Source organism: Podarcis gaigeae (assembly GCF_964106915.1).
Source record: "Podarcis gaigeae genome assembly, chromosome: 2".
Classification (NCBI taxonomy): Eukaryota; Metazoa; Chordata; class Lepidosauria; order Squamata; family Lacertidae; genus Podarcis; species Podarcis gaigeae.
In genome coordinates this window covers 3,487,255-3,493,499 of record NC_139679.1, presented here as the reverse complement: position 1 = coordinate 3,493,499, position 6,245 = coordinate 3,487,255, and positions in this window count along the sequence as shown.

Genomic DNA, 6,245 nt, shown 5'->3' with positions numbered 1-6,245 from the left:
AGAAACTTGGCAGCACTGCCTCTGACATGTATGACTATCTGCCTGTTGGCCAGAAGTTGTGGGTATGTCTTTGGTACAGTGAGCTCCTACTCTAAAGGAGCAAGTTCGTTTCCTTGAGGCCAAAGTGGCAGAGCTGAGAAAGCTGAGACAGGCAGAGAGGCTTGTGGAGGAGGCCTTCATCCGAGGATGCTGTGCCTCACTCCCAGGAAGAGAACTCCCCTCATGTCAAGAATAGTAAGGGATCTGGGGAAGGAAGGTATCACTCTGAGGAGGAGGAAAGCAATGCCATGGAAAGGACCTGTTCAGTGGAGGATGAACTTGTGGGATGAGAAACACAGAGCAGTCAAGTACAACATCCCTAGAGTGGACACAAAAAGGGGTGTCTGGACCAGCCAGTTGGAACTTCCTGTTTCCTCCTAGGCTGGGACAGACTTCCTCTACATGTGACCAGAGGGAGGCATGGCCTCACCTGTGCGGGTAACAAAAACATAGGACTGGCCGCCAATGACTACATTCGTTGAAGAAACAACATCTGCTTAGCCTAAGAAGAGAGGATAAAGAAGCTGTCTCCTTATGGGATAGTTTCTAGGTATACTACTTTTGTAACTTAAGTCTGCCTTCTAGGATCCATCTGTGAACAGAATGTGAGTGAGTAAACTCTTTTTATACTTTTATAGAAGACTGTGTCATGTCTATCTTTTTATGAGGGACTATAGGGGAAATTACCAAGGAAACTTATTTTAGAGGCTTTAGCGAGCCTGAGCAAACACATCTACTGTGCAAGTTTAAAAGGGGGAATGTTACTCTTCTAAATTGTAGAACTTGTTAACACAAGTTGGAAAGGATATAATCAAGCAATATATCCTCTCTGCATCCTGAACGTTCCCACAGAACTGCTATTCTTGTGTGCTGCATATACGGTACTTCTCAGGTGGGGTGGAGAGATCCTTGCAGACAGACACTGTATATAAGTGCTTATACTGTAATGCTAGAAGCCTCCAAGGCAAGATGTGCAGACTGGAGTTCTTGGTCTTAGAGGACAGCATAGATATAGTAGCCATAAAATAATTTAATTAAAATAATTTAATTTGGTTTAAATAATTTTATTTAATAATTAAATAAAATAATTTAGTACTGGGGACATGCTATCGTCCTCCTGCAAGGATAAATCCTGTTTCACCAACCCCTTAAAGAAGTATCAACAAGTATATAAATAAAAGTGGTCCAGCTGGCTTTCAAAAAGCTTTAAACAATATACCTCATCAAGTAAGCTTAGCAGTCATGGAATAAAAGGTGAGGTCCTCATGTGGATCAGGAACTAATTAAGTAACAGGAAGGAAGAGAAGGCATAAATGGACAGTTCTTCTGATGGAGGGATGCAGAAAGTGGAGTCCCCCAAGGACCGGGGGACCTGGGCTTTTTGTCTTGTTCATAAATGATCTAGAGTTAAGAGTGAGCAGTGATGTGGCCATGTTTGCTGATGTTGCTATACTTTCCAGGGTTGTTAAAACAAAAAATGGATTGTGAACAGCTCCAAAAGGACCATTCCAAACTGAGTGGATAAGTGGTCAGGTGAGAAATGCAATTGAATGTAAAGTGATGGATATCGGGCAACCCCCCCCCCCTAATTTCACACAAACATTTATGGGGTCTGAACTGGCAGTGACTGACCAAGGTCAATACATTGGAGTCATTGGCTCAGTGTGCAGCAGCTGTGAGAACGGCAAACTTCATGCTAGGGATCATTAGGAAGGGAATTGAAAATAAAACATCATAATGCAGTTATACAAGTCTATGCTGTGACCACGTTTGGAGTACTGCGCTCAGTTCTTACTTCATACAATATATTGCAGAGTTGGAAGAGGTTCAGAAAAGGGGAACCAAAATGATTGAGCAGATGAAGCAGTTTCCCTTTGAGGAGTATAAGTTGTTTATTTTAAAGTTATTGTGACTTTTTATATTGGATCAGGTTGCTACTATTAATGCAAGAAGATCAAACGTATCAGAAGATCAGGTTGTTACAATTAATGCAAGAAGATCAAACGTATCCATTCTTAAGGAAATCAGCCCTGAGTGCTCACTGGAAGGACAGATCCTGAAGCTGAGACTCCAATACTTTGGCCACCTCATGAGAAGAGAAGACTCCCTGGAAAAGACCCTGATGTTGGGGGGCCACTAGGTGGCGCATCGGAAGATGGCTGACAATAACATCTCTCCGACCCACACGAGGTAATTTGGAGGCTATGATGGGGGTAATTAGCCTCCTTAACCCCCCCCAGGATTGTGGGGGGGGCGGCCCTTGCCTGCTGTGCCCTATAGCACCCCCGAACTTGTGGGGGCGGGGGCACTAGGCACAAAGCCCTTCTGTGGGATTCCGGCACTCCTGGACGCCGTCCCTGATTCGCGCCGCTAGTTGCAAGGATCTTCAAAAGAAACAATTTGGACGAGATAAATTGCACATGCTTCAAGGAAAAGGGGGAGTAAAGACTGCTGACAGAAGAGATCTCTGATAACAAGACAAGAATAAAATATGAGAAGATACGTCAAGATACGGTACGACAAATGACTGAGGGGGGGGAACCTGCCTTCCCTTTTTTTATGTGATTTAACAAGAATCCCCTCCCCTAATGAGTCAGAAATTAAGGACTTAAGCTGTGGATTTAAGGCTGTGTGGAGATAAACTTTCGATCCAAAGCAATGTTTCTGTTGGTTTCTGCTTCCATCACTGAGCAGCGAAGTGCTTGTCACAAGACAATGTTTACATTCCACAGTCAAGTGCTGTTGGGTTTTCTCACGGGAAAGGAGACTGGATGTGACGTACACTGGTTTCCTGTTTTCACTGTTCTTTGCAGTTCAGTGTTGTTCTCTCCGTGCTTTAGAGGAGAGAGGATGCTTTTCTCTGCTCCGGCAGAGGCAAGATGTTTTTCTGTAATCTACCAGCTTTGAAGTGTAAATAAAGCAATATAGAGTATGTGCACGTACTCCTCATCCTTCCTCTGTGCACGGGACACTGCATATCAACAAAATAATGGTTATGGGCTCCAGAAGTCGAATCGGAGTGCCGGCATAGGATCGGAATGCAGAGGGACAGATCGGATCGGTATCTGCTCTGCGCGTCAAGATGATTGATGAGGTATGTGCTACTGCTCCGGGCAGCCTGCCAGCTTCTAATTAATGGCTTTATGGCTGGACTTTGGACTTTTAAGGCCGTTTTGCCGGGCTCAAAGGAACAAGCTCCTATGCTGGGGAAATCGAAAGTAACTTTTAAAAGCGCTGTTGGAATAAAGCAGCTGCAGCAGTCACGCAGCATGATTTAAAGCAGCAGAGATGACGCAGAAGGCTAATGCCAGAGTCATGATGGCCCTTCAGGATGCTTGTGGGATTCCTAAGCTCAATAAGAAAAACTATGCGGACTGGGTTCTCTATGCAGAGGCTATTCTGCGGAAAGAGGGTCTGTTTGAAGTTATTACAGACACACACCCCCCCAGCTCCTGTTACAGATGCATGGGAAGCTAAAGATTCCAAAGCAAGGGGAACTCTTACATTGATAGTATCCCCAGAAGAGCGCTGTCTATTGCGTGATAAGACCTCAGCCAGACAAATTTGGGACGCTTTGAGAGAGGCTCACTTGAGGACAGAAGCTGGATCCACTATGTTTTACTTTAACAAGCTGCATAATATGGCTCTTGCTGAAGGTGGAGATGTGCGTATACATCTGATGGAGATGCAGAATCTGAGACATGAGCTGCAACAGAAAGGACTCAACTTTCCAGAGGCTGTGTATTCCTTCATGATACTACAATCTTTGGGTTCAGGTTGGGAGTCTGTTGCGACTCAGATTGCTGTACAACCAACTGCTCAGCTGACAGTGGACTATGTTACTGCCGTGATTCTGAATGAAGCAGACCGCCGGGGTCCTAGCTGCATGGGCAAGGGGGAGACTTCACAGACGTCATCCCATAGTGCAGTGGAACCACCAGATGGCGACAAAGCTTTGAAGGCAGTGAAGTGCTACTCGTGTGGACGTCTAGGCCATATGAAGAGGGAATGCAGAAATCCCAGGGCCAAGACAGAGCAGCGCTGTGAAAGCTCATCGCGTGGAAAAGGCCGAGGCAAAGGTCCGGTGTCCAGGACAACGCAGCACAAGGCAATGGTCTCACGCTTCACTCCAAAAGTTGCAGAGGTCCAGAAGACGTCTAGATCTTTCTTCGTTGTTGATTCAGCGGCGACCCACCACATGTGCAACGATAAGCGACTGTTCGTGTCTTTTACACCGCAGGAAGGTGCGATTCACCAGGCGGATGACCACACAATCCCCAGTAAAGGCTACGGAACTGTTGTTCTTAACAGTTTGGACTTATCGATACAGGATGTGCTTTATGTGCCAGATGCCAAGCATAATCTGCTCAGCGTTGGACAGCTGAATGAGCGGAAAATTGACGTTTCCTTTAAGAACAAAAGGTGCATCATCACAAAGAAAAATGATTATGTATTGCATGCTGAATATGTTGATCGTTTGTATGTTTTGTATTTTGATGATGTTGTGCAGGATGACACTTGTTGCATTGCAGGTTCTAACAAAAGTTTGCATGCAGAATGTATTCACGATTTTCATCGAAAATTTGGTCATTTGCATTTTGAGGCAGTATCTAAAATGCCTGCCTTGGTTGAAGGTATGACTATTAAACCCTGCAGGTACCACATGAAGTGCAAGGCATGCGCAGCAAACAAAGTGAAAATGGCTGCGAAAGGTAAGGTGTCTAGTAGGCAAGCTACAGAACCATACCAGGTTGTTCATGCTGATTTGGTTGGACCACTAGCGCCCTCTTTGGGTGGAAACAGGTACTTAATGGTTCTCATTGATGCATTTTCCAGGTATATTTATGTGTACAATCTCAAGCAGAAATCGGAGGCTTTTCCTAGGTTCAAGGAATTCTGTGCTTGGTTGGAAAATGTGCATGGTAAGAAGATAAAAATTCTTTTCACTGATCGCGGGGGAGAATTCACTTCTCAGCAGTTTGAAGCTTTTCTGACTGAGAAAGGAATTCAACACGATTTGTCTAGTCCTCGCTCGCCATGGCAGAATGGACTTGTGGAACGAGCAAACCAGACATTGCTTCAAGGGTTAAAAACCTTGCTGCATGATGCCAATCTTCCAGAGAGTTATTGGGCCGAAGCTCTCTCGTGTTTTGTTTACAGTTATAATCGCAGGTTATCTTCAGCGATTGGTTGTACCCCCTATGAGAAGATGTTTGGCAAGAAGCCATACATCAAACACATGAAAATTTTTGGTTCTGACATGTGGGTTCACTCACCACAAAGCTCCAAGTTAGACAAGCGTGGATTGCATGGTATCTTTCTAGGTTATCAGAAAGGGTCTTACAGAATAATGATGACTGACTCTAAGGCAATTAAGCTCACAAGAAGTGTTGAGTACAATGCCAAGTGGGGGGAGAATGTGGGAATTTTCCAATGTTATCCTGATGACAGTGATGAGACTGAGGATAGTCAAAAGCAACCACAACAACCCACACCCACTGATGAAGGTTCTGATTCTGAGTCTGAAACTGAATCGGGTGATTCAGAGGATTTCAAGAGTGCGAAAACCTCTATGCGACCCTCTGAAAGCTCTGATCAAGAATTAGAGGAACCATTGTTCACAATAGGTCACTTTTCTCCTAAGAAGGAAGAGGAGAGTATTGAAGACTTAAGGCTAATTCGTAGGTCACAGAGAGCCACAAAAGGCAGACCTCCAAAGAGATTTGCTGATGAGTTTGCTAAGATAGCAGTAACAGCTGTTAAAAGCTCCAAGAAGGTGTTTGAACCTTCAAGTTTCCAAGAAATCCAGGATTTGGATTCAAAGGAAGCTGAGCCATGGTTAAATGCCATGAAGGCTGAGCTTGATTCCTTGGAAAGGAACAAAACATGGGACCTTGTTCCAGTAGTTCCAGGAATGAAACTGCTTGGAAGCAAATGGGTCTTCAAAGTCAAGACTGATCAAAATGGCAAGATAGTCAGACACAAAGCCAGATTGGTAGCCAGAGGTTTTGCACAGGTACCAGGTGAAGACTATCACGAGACCTACTCACCCACAGTGAGGTATGAGAGCATTAGGCTTATGCTCAAGCTAGCTGCAGAAGAGAATCTACACATTAATCACCATGATGTGAATACAGCTTTTCTGTACGGATCTCTAGATGAATCACTTTATATGCTTCCACCTGATGGCGTACAGGTAAAACAGG